Consider the following 17411-nt stretch of genomic DNA (forward strand, 5'->3'; position numbering starts at 1 on the left):
TGATATTTTAGTTTTGTAATGTACAATCCAAGCTCCAAATATAATCTTAAATGACAATAAGTACACTATGGTAAGCTAAACAGAATGTCAGACTGCCTTCTTCTTTGAGTACTGCTTTTGTGGTTTATGAGTCATCAAAAGATCTAGATTAAATCATTTCCTTGTAATTCACTGCATTCCAGCCATTATTCTCTATTCTCTAGTCACCTGATTCTGAAACCTTTACTCTTGCAATTTGTACAATTGATTTAAATGAGAATAGTCTCATGAGTAAGAATTTCAGGCTTGGGACCCTATGCATTTATGAAATGGAGCAAAGTTGTTCTGTGCTGAATTATAAGAGACTTATTCTAAATGTTTGTGAAAAAATACATTCAGTCCTGTTTTGCTTGTTTCTAAGATTATCTTTTAGATTGCTAACATACATTAAACTTACAGGAGTAAATATGGAATGAAAATGATGACTTACTGCATGTATTTTAGTATAGCAACTTATATTTGCATAAAACCACTTTGTAATGGAGACCCACGTTAAAGATTTATGTTAAGCAGGCAAAGGAGCCACTAACTGGATTTATATAATTTATTTTTAAATTAAAAAGTTACCCCTATAAAACAAAACATCTGGATAGAGAATTAAAGGATATTTACTCATCTGTATCAGACTCATTCCTCCCATTCATGGCACACAAGGGAGATTCCAGGGATAGCTGGAAGTCATGGTAGCTCCTGGAAGCACAAGTAAGGAAAATGTCCAGGGGCAACAGTAAGCATGGCTAGGCAGCAAAGCAGAGGACTTGAAACCAAGATAACATGAGAGGTGAGAATTTGGCTTTTAATAGCACAGGCATTTGTTAAACACCTTAGAGACCACGAAAGCTTATGTTCAAATAAATCTGTTAGTCTCTAAGGTGCCACAAGTACTCCTGTTCTTTCTTCTCTCAGTGTCTGTTTTTCATAGTTTTAGCTTTTCTAAAGCACACAGTTCTTGCACTTATTTAAGTCTAACAGCTTTTAAAAAATCTTTACACCTTCCCCCACAACAATAAACATTATGTCTGCAAAGGATTGTATCTATCATAAAAGTTACTGAGTCTTACCTAATCTATAAACATCATTTATAGTGTCTCAGTGACCTCATGTGCAAAGGTGTTCTATTGTTGAATTGCTGTTACAATAAGGACATGTTTCTCTCTGATCTCAACTAAACTCTCCCTTCTTTAGTCTGAAGTCATTCTTTCCTGTTTTTCTTTCCAATAATGTCAACCTGTTACATAATTGTTTCATTACACTGTAAAATACATACAAAAGCAAATATTCTTCCTAGAGGGATTTTTTCCCTCCAAAAAATAAATTGCTTAAATTTCAACATTAAGTAGGCAGATGTTCCCTAAAGTTGGCTGATGTGTGGTATTTTGAAAAATCAACTTTTTGGCATTTGATTTTACATTTTGGCACTAGTTTTGAAAGCAACAGAGGGTCCTGTGGCACCTTTGAGACTAACAGAAGTATTGGGAGCATCTGAAGAAGTGAGGTTCTTACCCACGAAAGCTTATGCTCCCAATACTTCTGTTAGTCTCAAAGGTGCCACAGGACCCTCTGTTGCTTTTTTACAGATTCAGACTAACACGGCTACCCCTCTGATACTAGTTTTGAAAGTAAGCCACTGAGTTATTAAACTGAGCTGTTGCCCTGCCAATATATTGCATAACATTTTGTTACTAATTATTGTGAAAGGGCAGGCCTCTAAAGCATCAAAGCATTCTAGAAAGTGATATCTGAATTCTCATGGCAACTTTCTAGCTGCTTCCTGGATACCGTTAGGTCTAAATATGAGAGTTGGAAGGAAATGGGAAGATTGTTGAGATTTTGCCTTGACCAGAGAAAGGACTGAAGATCTGCCTTCTGCTCAACAAACCCCAGTGATGGAAACTGGAGATTGCTGATCCCAAACTCAGACCTCCTATTGAAGTAAATTTAGTATGAAGGGCTATTGGCTCCATAAATACTGCGACCTCAAGTTAATGGAGATACAAACTGTAAGTGTTGTTCAGAAGGATGGTTTGTCTTCAGAGTACATCTAATTAGCATCAATATTAAATCTGCAGTTGAGGAGGAACTTTGAACAGAGAATTTGGCATGAGCTCCACAGAATGTTGGAAAAGAAAGGTTCCGTAGCTGTTGGGAATAATAGTTGGGGATGGGCAGTTAGCTCTTGCTGGCTAAGAGCTTCCCTTAGGAAAAGGTGAGTCTCTTTAGGAAGAACCAGAGTTAGCTAGATGGTTACAAAATCATGAGAAATAGCTTGTTCCCAGTAAAAACGAAGAGTCCTGTGGCACCTTAGAGATTAACAAATTTAGAGATGCATCTGATGAAGTGGGTTCTAGCCCATGAAAGCTTATGCCCAAATAAATCTGTTAGTTTTTAAGGTGCCACAAGGACTACTTGTTTTTGCTGATACAGACTAACACAGCTACCACTCTGAAACCTTGTTCCCAGTGTTCTACATGGCAGAGATTGTATTTTGTCTTGTCTTTTCTTTCAATATATGTAAGTTTAACAGGAAGAGACCAAAGAACGAGGCAGCTTCAAAATGGTTTCTTTCTGAAAGGAAAGAAAGAATATTGATCAGTAACTGAACATTTATAGTAATGAGCATTAGAAGAAAGGCTGGTGATTGTGGACTAGACAGGTTGCCACAATCCTTCCATTCTTCAGGCACCTCTAGAGCATCTATTAAGTAGCAGCCCAGATTACAACTATCTTGATATTGTGCATCTGTGAAAGGGATCAAGCACCACCAATAAGGAAAAGACATTTAGGACCCAAATCTGCACTGCTGAAGTCAAATGGAAGTTTTGCAACGGGAATGACAATGGTTCAGCAGCCTCCTCTGGTCAGGCACTGGACATAAACTTCAACCTAAATACTGGGGAAAGATGTATTCATCACCGTATAATAGCTACTTGTTCACTGTGGAGGTGTTTAGTTTATTTGGAAATGACTGGTTTAATAGTCAGATGTAATGTAATTGTTTTACATTTTACCGTAAGTGTGGCTTGCAATTGATTCCTTTGGAGATCTGCAAGTTAGAAAAATTGTTAGCTACTTCAAACTTGTCTCATTCTGGCCTCTCCCATTCCTAAATGGGAGACAAGATTACTGTACGTTAGTACCAACAGCCAACCAGGAGTGCTCACCATTATGTTTTTGCTACTTTATAATTTTCTGTATTTTGTTTGTGACATCTAAATTATTTACTGTGGAAATCCATGTCTAAAACTAGTCTAGATAAAGTGCTAAGAAACCTATTGCAGGAAATGATCCTACAATGCCAGAAGGGAAAGTCTACATCGGTGGTTCTGAACTTTGTCAGACTACTGTACCCTTTTCAGGAGTCTGATTTGTCTTGCGTACTCTATCTTACAAAATCAGACATAAAAATTAGGGCTGTCAATTAATCACAGTTAACTCACACTATTAACTCAAAAAAATTAATCACGATTAATCACACTGTTAAACAATAGAATATCAATTGAAATTTATTAAATATTTGTGGATTTTTTCTACATTTTCAAATATATCAATTTCAATTACAACACAGAATACAAAGTGTAGAGTGCTCACTTTATATTATTTTTGATTTTTTAATCACGTGATTAATCACTATTAATTTTTTTAATCGCTTGACAGCCCTAATAAAAATATAAAAGTGTCACAGCACACTATTACTGAAAAAATGCTTACTTTCCCAGTTTTAGAATATAATCATAAAATAAATCAATTGGAATATAAAGAATATACTAACATTTCAGTGTATAGTATATAGTGCAGAATAAACAAGTCATTGTATGAAATTTTAGTTTGTACTGACCGCTAGTACTTTTTATGTAACCTGTTGTAAAACTAGGCAAATATCTAGATGAGTTGATGTACCCTGTCGAAGACCTCTGCGTTCTCCCAGGGGTACATGTACCCCTGGTTGAGAATCACTGGTCTAGATGAGCTAAAAGAACCTAAAAGCCACAGTAATGGCCCAGTATTTTATTGGAGACCATGAAGTGAGGTATTTCTTAGCAACGCTTGCAAAAGCCCCTACTTGTATCCTCTGTACATTCTGCAATCAGTGCTGTGGAGGCAGCAGAGTTAGGGATGACTCCATCACCCTACTTCAAATCCACATAGAAATACCATGATTATTAATGATGCTCTTGTCAGAACTCTGTCCCATGTGTCACCCTTCCTCATACAAGCCCCTCTCTGAGAGACTTTATTTTGGATCCAGCTACCAGATTGAAAGCTTTGACTTCTTTTCATCCCCCACATTGCTTCCCTCCACCCTGGCTCTCCTGCCCACTTCTATCTCTACTGCCTCAGCTCCAATCCACAGCTTCGACTACCTGCCTATCCTGCAATCAGCTCTTCCCCTGTGACACAGCTCCAATCCCTCTGCTATCCCCACCCTTACATCCCTGAACCCCCAACTCCTCTCCTTCAGCTGAGTAGCCCCTCTTGCCCGTCCAGGACTCACCCTTGGTGTCATCTGGAGGGTCCAAGGACCAATCCACTCCATCCTCTCCTGTAGTCTTCAGCAGTTGGCTGATGGCTTGCTCATCTCATCTTCTTCTTTGAGGCGCCACTGCCTCCCGCATCACATGAAATGCATCTTCAGGGGCCCATTAATCTAAGAAAATACATTTTCAGGGATAACGACCACTGCCCTTCCTCCTGCTTTCTGGAGGAACCCGGCTCATGTTGAGCCCCATCTTCTATTGGTTGGGCATACATAAACTCTGCCCTCCTAGACCAGGGATTTCTTACAATGGCGTATACTCCCATATATGGACTTAAAATCTTCCCCAGAGGGAATCCCTGCCACTAGTGGATGGGGCTTCCTCCTAAACCCAGTCTACAAAAGCCTAGCCAGAGCCCAGCACCCTCACTGTAGGCCATGTGGACAGGGCAATGGCCCTGCCCTTGAAGATGCATCATCTTGGAATTGAAGGGATCATGTCCCCTTTTAGCAAATCCTGTGAAGATGCTTTCCTTGACAATGGGGAGGCAGGGACTTAACCAGCTGGCAGCAGCAAGTGGTGTGGGGCAGCAAGTGGTGCAGGGCTAGGAATTACTCTCTTTAGAGCCCAGCAGCTATCAGCTCTGGCCCTCTTACCTGCCTAATGATACACCTTTACTCTCCTTTAAACCCCTCTTTTTTACTTGACCTCTGTACAAAAACATGACACTTTCAATTTTAAAAACAGGTATTTTGTTTGGAGAGGTGGTTTGGGCAGTATGTATCACAGGAACCCCTGATCTCTAATTTGCACCATAAACTCTATGCCAGGCCCTGAACTGACATACTAATTTTCAAGATGCTATAATTACTTATCTGGATTTTATATGTTTGAAAATTTGGCTTTAAGAGGAAATCCCGTAGCATCCTTAACTACGGAGTTGCTACTGCATAATCATCCACGCACTTGTTAATCCCTAGGTTGGGTTTCTACACTATAATCAACCTGGGATTAACCAGAAGCTTCTGGTAGTGCAAAGGACAGCTTTCACAGACAGGTGGGCTGATATTAGTAACATATTACATTTATCTGTATTCTTTACAGGCTAAATTTAAGGTTCTGCTAATCCTTTATAAATCCCTAAATATCTGAAAAGTAATTAATTGCAACCATGGAGGAGGAAAAGACCAATAAAAGATATATCAGATCTGCCTAAAGACAGACAGCATCCTAGAGTGAAAACAAACAGAACAGCTACTACAGCTTCTGTGGGGAGCTCCCTCACTGATTTCAGTCAGATAGCTGATTGAAAAGGTCTTGGAAAAAAGGCAGGCAGGATCAGTTTGGATAAAATATAAGGGAAGGTGCCGGTGCCTGTGACAGGTCAGGATGCATAGACCCTTGTTCCTTGTGAGCAGTGATAAAGTTAACCTTCTTGCCCTAGAAAAGGCCACAGATAAAGACAATGTTGTTGTGCTGGAAAGATGTTTAATGGCTGCCATCAAACGAGTCTTTCATCTACAGTCACAAATCTGGTTAAAGCTAAGCACCCGTCTTCCAGGCTCCATGGAAGGCACAATTAAGCTCTTTTATGTTGTGACATAGTTGGAAATAAAAGCTGCTACTGCCCAAAGCAATGGGCTATATGGCAATGCTTAAGCAGAAGCTAACCTCTGTGGGATGTGTTCCCTGATTGCAAATACAGAAGCTATGGGAGCATAAGCTAAGTGCATGTAGAGAAGAAAGCCAGCAGACAGCGACAGAAGCCTCTTTGGCATGAGCGTGGTCCTGAGAAGCAGCAGAGACACAAAATTCCTTGAGAACTGACTGGTTTGGGGATTGGCTCAGCAAGGAAACTGCCTTACTCATTACAACATCCAGGGAAACTAGGGTGACCAGACAGCAAGTGTGAAAAATCAGGACAGGGGGTGGGTGGGTAATAGGAGCCTATATAAGAAAAAGATCCAAAAATTGGGACTGTCCCTATAAAATCAGGACATCAGGTCACTCTAATGGAAACAGGACTCTCTGCACATCCTTTGTAAATCAACAGGATTGTGCAAAAAAATACACCTGACTCACCTCATCAATTTCTCTTCCTAAAACGTGGAACCCCCCCAAAGTTGCTTATGTGGTTAAACCAAAGGGGGGTGGGCAACAATCTAAAACAGGGGTTCTCAAACTGGGGGGCAGGAGGTTATTGCATGGGGGGGGTCATGAGCTGTCAGCCTCCACCCCAAATCCCGCTTTGCCTCCAGCATTTATAATGGTGTTAAATATATAAACAAGTATTTTTAATTTATAAGGGGAGGGGGTCGCGCTCAGAGGCTCCTTGCATGTGAAAGGGGGCCCCAGTACAAAAGTTTGAGAGTCACTGGTCTAAAAGCCCAGAAGCCAGAGCTGCCTGCCTGGGGAGCAGCTGGAACCACTTCCTATGGCTGGGCCTTGCCACCCTATTGCCCGCATGCTCTGAAGATAGGAGGTTTTCGGTGGGGATGGTGGGGGCAGGGAACGCAGCAGCTCTGACCCATCCCTCGCACCTCTTGCTTCCACCACCCGCATCTCACAGTGCCCAAGTCAGGCCCAGCCCGGCTCTTGACTCACACGCCCTCTGGCCAGACGCCCGTCGCGTCCCCGTGGGCAGAGCCGGCTCGCCCCCAGCCATTGACTTTCCCCCTGTGCTACGCGGCGAGAACAGTCACTCGGCGCGTCCAGCTCCGCGGGGCAGCGCCGACCCTCACCCCGCGAGCGTAGGCGGTGGCCGGCCGCCTCCCCCAGCTACCAGCAGGCGGAGCTGCAGGGAGCGGGTCCCCGCTGCAGCGGGGGGAGGGGAAGGAAGCGGAAGGAGCCGCCGCGCTGAGGGGGGAGCAGGCGCTGTGTGGAGCCGCCGCCGCCGCTGCCTGGTGCGCGGCACGGAGAGAACGAGCAGGGGAAACGGCTCCTCTGCCGGCGGGCTCCGTGCGCGCGAGATAGCGGGAGCCAGGTGAGGCCTCGACACAAGGGAAAGGGGGGACCCGGATGATGCCGAATTCGGCGCCCGCGAGGGGGGGCAGACGGAGGGGGAAAGCCCCACGTGACCAGCGCGTGGGGGAGGAGGCTCGCGCGCCCCGTTCGAATCCCAACTGCCTGGGACCGGAGCGGCAAGGCAACTCTTGCGCGTGCGCATCGGCTCCGCTCCCCCTCCCGTCGCGTGCGTGTACATGTGCGTGTGCGCGCGCTGGGTGCCCGTACGAGGCGTTTGCTGCGGGACCGGGACACGTGCGCGGCGCTACCGCCATGTTGATTCCTAGCGCAGCTGTGTGGGAGGGGACAGTATGAGACAAGGAGGAGGGAAAGGGAGTGAGTTCTCGCGAGGCTGTGTGGTTCCCGTGGGAGCTGGCAGGCAGCAGGATGGCGGCGCGGCGCTGGGCTTGCTGGGTAATGGTACCTGGGGTCTAGGGGGCGGGGACCGTGGGAACAGCCTCCTCGCACCCTCCTTGCCTCAGGGCACACGCGGGGCGGGGTTGAGCACCCTAGGGAATCGGACCAGCGCGTGCTGGGCCCGTGCGGTAACCGTTGCTGCTCCACTGACCTGATCTCCCTTACTGAGCCGCTGTGGCCCACTGGCAGTTTGTGTTCCCCCTGCAGCGTCGCCTGCTGTCTGCCCTCCAGTGCCCCCGTTATCAGTCCCTGTTGTCTGCCCTCAAGTGCCCCCTTATCAGTCCCTGCTGTCTGTCCCGAAGCGTCCCTTGCCGTCTGCCTGCCCCATAGCTCTGCCCTGGAGTGCCCTTATATTTATATTTTCTCATGCAGCCCTGCCTCTTCCCAGTACCTCCATTGTCCTCAGGTAAACCAGACTTCCTGCACTCTGACCATGCCCTATTGTAGCACCTTGGGCCATCTTCTGGACAGCGTGCTTAAGCACCCCAAACACATCTCTTATATCTACAACGTGCCTAGCACACTGTGGTCACTACTGGAAATCAGAACAAATAATAATGCTGTTCCCCTGTGTAGACCTGGCTCCCAGGACTGCTTTGTCTGCTCCTTGCATGTTTCTGCTGTGATGCCTCTGAGGGTGCCCTGTAACACCTTCACCACTTCTGTTTTACAGGCATGCCAATATCATGGTTGTGATAGGTGAGGTAGAAAGGTCTAAATAGAATGGACAGTGATGCCAGGTACTGCAGACATGACCTTCCGTGACTATACTGTGTGTGCTGCGCTGCAGCACCTGAAACACGCTTTCTCTTGTATTTGAAAAGTGCCTTGCACACTGTGACCACTATTGGAAATTAAAGAAAATAATAATATTCTGTAGCACCCAAGCATTCCAACTCTGCAGTACTCCCTGCATTTCTAATCTTGGTCCCTCACGGGTTTTGCATTTGGTCCTACTCCTGTCCTGTAGGATCCCTGTTACGTTTTACTTCTAGTTACTCAAGGCGCCCTGACAGTTCTCCTATGCTAAAATTGCAACATCCCTTGTTGTTACAGTTCTAGACTGCTATATAGCTCTGAAATTTCTACAGAGTCTATACATGTGACACTCAATTCTTTAAGCCTGGATTTCTGGAGCATATTATCAGTTATTGAGAAATGTGGTCTATTAATTTTATGATGGGACTACCCATGCACTGGGATCTGTATTGCTATTACCACGTTCGCTGTACCTTGTAACTTAGTGCACATAAGTGGACTCAAGTTTCCAGAGGTGGAACTCTGGCATATGATCCAGCCCCAATTAAATACTAAGTTGGCAAATCTTTGAGAACACACTTTTTGTTTGTGTTTTTCTAGTTGTAATGTTAGATTAATCTTATTAACTATTATTCACTTGCTGAAGTTTTTGCTTCTGATGTGTTTTAAGACTTGATTATACAAGAACTGATGCCCCAAAATTAGTTTGTAGATTTGTAACTTATGATTTAAAAGGTTTTTTTGTAAGTAAATATACGTTTCAGAGAAAGTAAGTTGAATACAGTAAAATTGGTATTGTTCTATTTTACATAAAAAAAATCTGAGCATTTTTAAAGTACTTTGTTTAAGGTTAATAGAAGCAATAGCTATTATTCAAAAAACTGATGTTGTAACTCTAGGAGTGAAAAAATAGACAGGAGTTTTGCAGATTTTATGAAGTAGAAGAGTATGTGCTAAGATGTTCACTATTTTCACAAGGCACTAAGACAGAGAGCCTGGAGATTGGGGTCTTCCTGGCTCTGCTGCAGATGTCTGGTGAAATCTGGGCCCTGTTGAAGTGAATGGCAAAACTCCAGCTGATTTCAGTGAAGTCAGGATTCTTCGCTGTCAGTATGACCTTGAGCCAGTTACTTAGAGTCTGATCCAACTCCAGTTGAAGGCTTTTCATTAATTTTGTTGCTCTCAAGCCTGTATAAAATAAGTAGTTTTAAGAGGAAATATTTTAGAGCTCAAGATTGGGCTCAAACTTGCAACTCTTGCACAATAAATTATTTCTTTTCATTCTATTGAATGGTGTAACTATGGGTATGTCTACACTACGGGATTAATCCGAATTTATATAATTCGAATTTTGGAAACAGATTGTATAAAGTCGAATGTATGCGGCCACACTAAGCACATTAATTCGGCGGTGTGTGTCCATGTACCGGGGCTAGCGTCAATTTCCGGAGCGTTGCACTGTGTGTAGGTGTCCCATAGTTCCCGCAGTCTCCTCCGCCCATTGGAATTCCGGGTTGAGATCCCAATGCCTGATGGGGCCAAAAACATTGTCGCGGGTGGTTCTGGGTACATCCTCCCCCCTCTCCAGGGAAGCAATGGCAGACAACCATTTTGCGCCTTTTTCCTGGATGAACAGTGCAGATGCCATACCACGGCAAGCATGGAGCCCGCTCAGCTCAAGACAGCAGTCATGAACATTGTAAACACCTCATGCGTTATCATGCAGTTTATGCTGAACCAGAACCTGCAAAACCAGGCAGCGAGGAGTAGGCTACGGCAGCGCGGTGGCGAGAGTGATGAGGATATGGACATGGAATTCTGTCAAACCGCTGGCCCCGGTGCCTTGGAGATCATGCTGTTAATGGGGCAGGTTATAGCCGTGGAACGCCGATTCTGGGCCCAGGAAACAAGCACAGACTGGTGGGACCGCATAGTGTTGCAGGTGTGGGACGATTCCCAGGGGCTGCGAAACTTTCGCATGCGGAGGGCACTTTCATGGAACTTTGTGACTTGCTTTCCCCTGCCCTGAAGTGCCAGAATACCAAGATGAGAGCAGCCTTCACAGTTGAGAAGCGAGTGGCGATAGCCCTGTGGAAGCTTGCAACGCCAGACAGCTACCGGTCAGTCGGGAATCAGTTTGGAGTGGGCAAATCTACCGTGGGGACTGCTGTGATGCAAGTAGCCAAAGCAATTACTGAGCTGCTGCTACGAAAGGTAGTGACTCTGGGAAATGTGCAGGCCATAGTGGATGGCTTTGCTGCAATGGGATTCCCTAACTGTGGTGGGGTGATAGATGGAACCCATATTCCTATCTTGGCACCCGAGCACCAGGGTACCCAGTACATAAACCGCAAGGGGTACTTTTCAATGGTGCTGCAAGCACTTGTGAATCACATGGGACGTTTCACCAACATCAACGTGGGCTGGCCGGGAAGGGTTCATGACGCTCGCGTCTTCATGAACACTACTCTGTTTAACCGGCTGCAGCAAGGGACTTACTTCCCGGACCAGAAAATAACCTTTGGGGATGTTGAAAAGCCTATAGTTCTCCTTGGGGACCCAGCCTACCCCTTAATGCCATGGCTCATGAAGCCATACACAGGCAGCCTGGACAGGAGTCAGGAGCTGTTCAACTACAGGCTGAGCAAGTGCAGAATGGTGGTAGAATGTGCATTTGGCTGTTTAAAAGGTCGCTGGCGATCGTTACTGACTCAGTCAGACCTCAGCCAAACCAATATCCCCATTGTTATTGCTGCTTGCTGTGTGCTCCACAATCTCTGTGAGAGTAAGGGCGAGACCTTTATGGCGGGATGGGAGGCTGAGGCAAATTGCCTGGCTGCTGATTATGCGCAGCCAGACACCAGGGCAATTAGAAGATCACACCAGGAAGCGCTGCGCATCAGAGAAGCTTTGAAAAGCAGTTTCATGACTGGCCAGGCTACGGTGTGAAAGTTCTGTTTGTTGAAAACCCGCCCCCGATTGACTCATTCCCTGTAAGCAAACCACCCTCCCTCCTTAAATCACAGCTTGCTTTTAAAAGAAATAAAGTCACTATCATTTAAAAATCATGTATTCTTTATTAATTGATTATAAACATAGGGAGAGAACCGACAAGGTAACCTGGGTGAGGTTTGGGAGGAGGATAGGAGGGAAGTAAAAGGCCACTGAAAAAATTCAATATAATGACAGCCTTTTGGTTGGGCTGTCCACTGGGGTGGAGTGGGAGGGTTCCCGGAGCCTCTTCCCTTCCCCCCCTCCCCCCCGCGTTCTTACACGTCTGGGTGAGGAGGCTATGGAACATGGTGAGCGGGCAGGGAAGTTATACAGTGGCTGCAGCGGCACTCTGTTATCCTGCTGCCGTTCTTGAAGCTCCACCAGACGCCGGAGCATATCCGTTTGATCACGCACCAACCCCAGCGTTGCAGCCTGCCACCTCTCATCTCAAGCGTCTCTCATGACCTCACGTTCACTGGCATCTTTCCAGTACTTAGATACCGTGTCCTTCCACTCATTCAAATGAGCTCTTTCATTACAGGTGCATTCCATTATTTCCGTGAACATCTCGTCTCGCGTCCTCTTTCTCCGCCGCCTTATCTGAGATAGCCTTCGAGACCGAGGAGGGAGGCTTGAAAAATTTGAAGCTGCTGGAGGGAGGGTTGAAAAAAAGGAGAGAAGTTTTTAAAATGATACATTTTACAGAACAATGCTTATACTCTTTCATGGTGAACAACACTATTCACATTACATAGCACATGTGATTTCAGTACAAGGTCGCATTTTCCATCTTAATATTGAGTGCCTGTGGCTTTGGTGTTAGAGATCACAGACGCAGGTCCGGGCAACAGAATTCGGCTTGCATGCGGCCATGGTAAGCCATTGTCTTTCGGCTTCTGCAGCCTTCATAAAAGCAGCCCCCTCCTTTCCCACATACCAAGCAAAGCCCATTGAGTGCTGCTGTTTTCCAGTTAACGTGCAGCAGCAGAAACCAAACTAACCCCCCTGCCCTCCAATTCTCTGGCATGATCGCTTTATCCCTCCTCCCACCGCGTGGCTGGTATCAGGGAAGATCCCTGCTAGCCAAAGGCAAAAAGCTCAGCGCCAATTCCCCCCCTCAGGTCCCCCCCTCGCACTTGGCTAACTGCAGGGAAGGATTTCTTTTCAGCCACAGGCAAACAGCCCAGTAGGAACGGCCACCTCTGTCCCCTTAATTAAATTCCCGTATTTCAACCAAGTTACCATGAGTGATATCACTCTCCTGAGGATTACACAGCGAGATAAAGAACGGATGTTGCTTGAATGCCAGCAAACACCGGGACCATACGCTGCCAGGCTTTGTCATGCAATGATACCAGATTACTTGCTACTAGCATGGCATGGTCAAGTGTCCTACCATGGAGGACGGAATAAGGCTGCACTGCCCAGAAACCTTCTGCAAAGGCTTTTGGAGTACCTCCAGGAGAGCTTCATGGAGATGTCCCTGGAGGATTTCCGCTCCATCCCCAGACATGATAACAGACTTCCAGTAGCTGTACTGGCCGCGAATGCATCCCAAGTCCTCAGGGCAAATTAATCATTAAAAAACGCTTGCTTTTAAACCATGTTTTATATTTTAAAAGGTAAACTCACCTGATGTCCCTTCCATGGGGTCATGGTCTTGGGTGCTGGTTTGGGAGGGTACTTCAGTCAGGCTGAGAAAAAGATCCTGGCTGTTGGGGAGAACGGAGTGCTGTGTGCTCTCTGCAAGCTCGTCCTCCTCCTCCTCCTCCTCCCCGTCCGCAGAATCCTCAGGTGTAGCTGATGAGATTACCCCTGCCTCGGAATCCACGGTCAGAGGTGGGGTAGTGGTGGCGGCCCCCCCTAGAATTGCATGCAGCTCAGCGTAGAAGCGGCTCTGACCCGGAGCGACCGTTTGCCTCCTTTGTTTTCTGATAGGCTTGTCTGAGCTCCTTGACTTTCTCGCGGCACTGCTCTGAGTCCTTATTGTGGTCTCTCTCCATCATGCCCTTGGAGATTTTTTCAAAAGTTTTGGCATTTCGTCTTTTCGAACGAAGTTCTGCTAGCACTGAATCCTCTCCCCATATAGTGATCAGATCCAGTACCTCCCGTACGGTCCATGCTGGTGCTCTTTTTCGATTATCGACCTGCATGGTTACCTGTGCTGATGAGCTCTCTGTGGTCACCTATGCTCTCCTGTGCTGGGCAAACAGGAAATGAAATTCAAATGTTTGCGGGGCTTTTCCTGTCTACCTGGCCAGTGCATCCAAGTTCAGATTGCTGTCCAGAGCGGTCACAATGGTGCACTGTGGGATAGCTCCCGGAGGCCAATACCATCAAATTGCAGCCACACTAACCCTAATTCGAAATGACAATATCGATTTTGGTGCTACTCCGCTCGTCGGGGAGGAGTACAGAAATCGATTTTAAGAGCCCTTTATTTAGAAATAAATGGCTTTGTTGTGTGGACGGGTGCAGGGTTAATTCGATTTAACGCTGCTAAATTCGAATTAAACTCATAGTGTAGACCAGGCCTATGTGTGGATTAGTAGTAGCAGACTGGACCTTAAATAGGAATATCTTTTTTAATATGATCCTCCAGGTGTATAGCTATTTTAAGTCGATATAGTACTAATTTAGTACAATACTGTAATTGTCACCATTCTGAATTCTCTCTAGGTGATTAAAAACTAAGGTGATTATTTCTTTGTCTCTTTAATTATAAAATGTTTATTTCTTTAAGTAATTAACTATTTCAAATAATGTAATTATTGCGGGAAAAAATAAGCTTAATCATATTTTCTCTGTGAAGATATTTAACATTTGCAGAATCTGAAAAAATTACCAGACACTTACCTAGAACACCAAATATACTTCAGAGTTAAGTATGAAAGAAGAGTTGGGTCTTTGTCAGGGAGGCCCAGGGACAAGGCTCTAGTCCATTCCACTTTCTCTGCCACCTCACCTGCTGAGCAATGGGAAGGTGCTCTGATTTCTGCCAGTGTTCCTTCCTACTCTGCTCAGGGGTTCTGTTTTGTATGGGCTTCTGGTTAGTAAGAGTCTAATAAATTTGAAGCTTCACCGTCCTGTTTTTTCCTGAAAGGATGAAGGAGCTTCCTCTCTTATTCCTCTCCCAGAACCTTCTGGCCTACTGAGCTGGGGGATTCTTCATTATTCTACCCATTCCCCAGAGCTTTCTGGCGTCTGCAAGGATGGAAAGGCTCTGTTACTCTATCCTTCCACCAGCATTCTGGCTGAAGTAGATGGGAGAGAGCATCTTTTCCTTCTATACTCCGCACGGTACTCAGGCAGCTGGTTAGAGGTCTCTGCTTCTTCCACAGCCTCCATTTTTGTAACATTTAATTGGTTCACTTTTTGTTCAAATTTGGCAGGTTATCTTTACAAAATTTGTTTTAAAGACTTATTCTGTGGAAATTAATGCTGTAGCTTCCCTCATTTGGTAAGGAAAGCTCACTCATCTGGGATGATTAGTTTTTTCAAGTTGACAGCATTTGCTTTAGCACCAATCTTGCATTGCGCTTATGAGAACTTGCTTATAAATCAAGTTTTACAGGTAGTTTTATATAACTATAGCCTTAAGGGCACTATAGACATGGCTTCTCTTTTCAAATGTCGCTTTCACAGTAGAGCAGACTTCATAAAAGAGAACTTTTAAGATCAGATTCACTAAAATATATCTCTAGACTTCTGTAACATCCAGGCCCTGGTAGCCCAGGTATGCTAACTCTTTTGCACTGCTCTGTTTTTATTTGCATAAAACATTTGTGTTCTGTTTGAAAAAAAAAATTAATTAATTTTGAAATATCTTTATTAGAAGTAGGATTAAACTTGAAGTAACAGGTTTTTTTTCTATTGTATAATATACTTTCTAGACTAAAATGATGATTTTAAACAAATAGTACAGTACTGTACAGTTAAGAACTCAATAATTCTTGCTTCTACACCATTTCTCTCCAAAATCACTCTTGTCTTGTTTTGTTGACCCTTGTTCAAGCTGTTCTGGTACTGAAGTCAAACATGTTTTTTAAGGATACCCCCAAGATTTTAATGGAGAGTGAAGGACAGCCTATCATGTTTGTATGTGCTCCTAGATTGGGAAGAGGTTTGAAGTACAGCAAAATATAACTTACGTTGCATATTTTGGCATCTGTAATCTAAGTAAAGGTGAGGGCAAAACATGGCATGTTGACAAAAGTCTGCTTCAGTCTATTACTGTCTAATCATAATTAGTTTGTTAGGATTGTTTGCATTTGAGCAGTGACAGTAGTTACCCTATTTTATATTCTTGCTTGCTTTGGCTTAACATTGTGTCATCATTTCGTTTGTTGTAACTGGTAGCAAATTAGTCATTAATCAGTAAAGCAACAAAATAATAGAAAATTACTTGATTTTTACATTGATTCAAATGCTGAGAACATAAATCCTGTAGTGCTTTTGTATTTGTTTCCTTTCTGTTGATATGAAGTTTTCTTTTTATATCTGCAACCAAGCCGGGGGCTATCACTGAAAGGAATTTTAGGTGTTTCTTAAATTAAAACTTTATTGCATAAATAAAAACATGAATTTGATCTTAAAACTGATGGGAACCTGATTTCTAAAAAATAGTGAAGGAAGCCTTTTCGCTTACATTAAAGCAGAATTTGAATGATGTAGAAGAATTCATTATTTCCTTTGTTCATTTTAAGAATGTTCCAATTTTGTCAGGAGTTGTCCAACTTTTATATTTTGGGCCATACTTTAATACAGATATTGCCTTCTCCTGTTCACTGTCTCACAAGCCACCTTCCTTCCTATTTTTAATATTTTATAATATTCCCATGGCAGCTATAATGATTGCTGGAAAATAATATTTAGAAAAGTGTTTGTCCTTTTAGTTGTTTTTAATAAGGTAAAATGACAAGCTTGTATCATGTGACCAGTGGGTTCTCCCTTATTCACAGCAAGTGTTTTACAGACCATGTATGGTCCACTAGAATCTCTGTAGTAGAACAATATTAAGAAAATATTTTGAATGGTAAAGAGATCCAATTTTGATGTATTAAAACGGAATCAAAATATTAATTTGAAGTGAGTGGGAATACTTTTTTGTAATAAAAATATATATTCTCATCAAAAATAACCAAAGTCAGTCTACAGTTTTTATGAATACAACAGAAAAATTAAAATTTAGACTAAATGAGAAGCAGCTTGCGGGTGGGGAGAGGAGGGAATTGTTTTTCTGATGACTACATTTGGCATGCATATTTCAGAATGAATCTGTACTTATTTTTACTTTGCATTTGTAGGACTCATTATTTTTACAAATACTGAAAATCAGTTGCCTGCAGAATTTTACTGTTTTGTTTGACTTACAGTACTTTTATGGCTGTTTATTTTTGTTTTATTTATTATGTTTACAGTTTTTAATTGTATCTAGCTCTGAAAGCCAGAGTAAAACAGCAGTCAGTTTAACTGACCAGAATTTGATCATGTTGACAGCCATCAGTATGCTATCTAAATTGGCACAATTTAAAAAAAAATTTTTTTCTGAACTCTACTTTGCACCAGTGCAGATCTGTGGATAGCTCCTCTCTCTGTAGATTTCAGGCAGGAAAGAAACCAATCAGAAGCTCTCATTGTTCATCCCTCTTTGGTCTGCAACTTTCCCGTTTTTATCTGGTCGTCTTACCTTACAGAGGAGAAGCAGAAAAGATATCTTCTGTC

At 43.8% G+C, this 17411-nt stretch overlaps 1 protein-coding gene and 1 long non-coding RNA gene across 7 annotated transcripts in view; one reads left to right on the forward strand and one right to left on the reverse strand.

Moving 5' to 3' along the window:
- Positions 1-569: 569 nt before the first annotated feature.
- LOC128841771 (uncharacterized) lies at positions 570-7299 on the reverse strand. Its single transcript, XR_008445916.1, has 3 exons — positions 7119-7299; positions 4532-4684; positions 570-2604 (listed from the first exon to the last, which is right to left on the reverse strand). It is a non-coding gene; the product is annotated as an uncharacterized LOC128841771 (long non-coding RNA).
- Positions 7300-7392: 93 nt separating this feature from the next.
- Positions 7393-17411, forward strand: part of ZZZ3 (zinc finger ZZ-type containing 3) — a 92661-nt gene continuing 82642 nt past the window's right edge. For 3 of the 6 annotated variants that reach the window (XM_054037160.1, XM_054037162.1, XM_054037165.1), the window contains exon 1: positions 7394-7497. The gene's annotated coding sequence lies outside the window, so the exon portion shown is untranslated. Of the gene's footprint in view, positions 7498-7897; positions 7932-17411 lie in introns of those variants that run through there. The other 3 variants (XM_054037163.1, XM_054037164.1, XM_054037161.1) reach the window with 2 other exon arrangements.

This window comes from Malaclemys terrapin, chromosome 8 (genome assembly GCF_027887155.1).
Source record: "Malaclemys terrapin pileata isolate rMalTer1 chromosome 8, rMalTer1.hap1, whole genome shotgun sequence".
Taxonomy (NCBI): domain Eukaryota; kingdom Metazoa; phylum Chordata; order Testudines; family Emydidae; genus Malaclemys; species Malaclemys terrapin.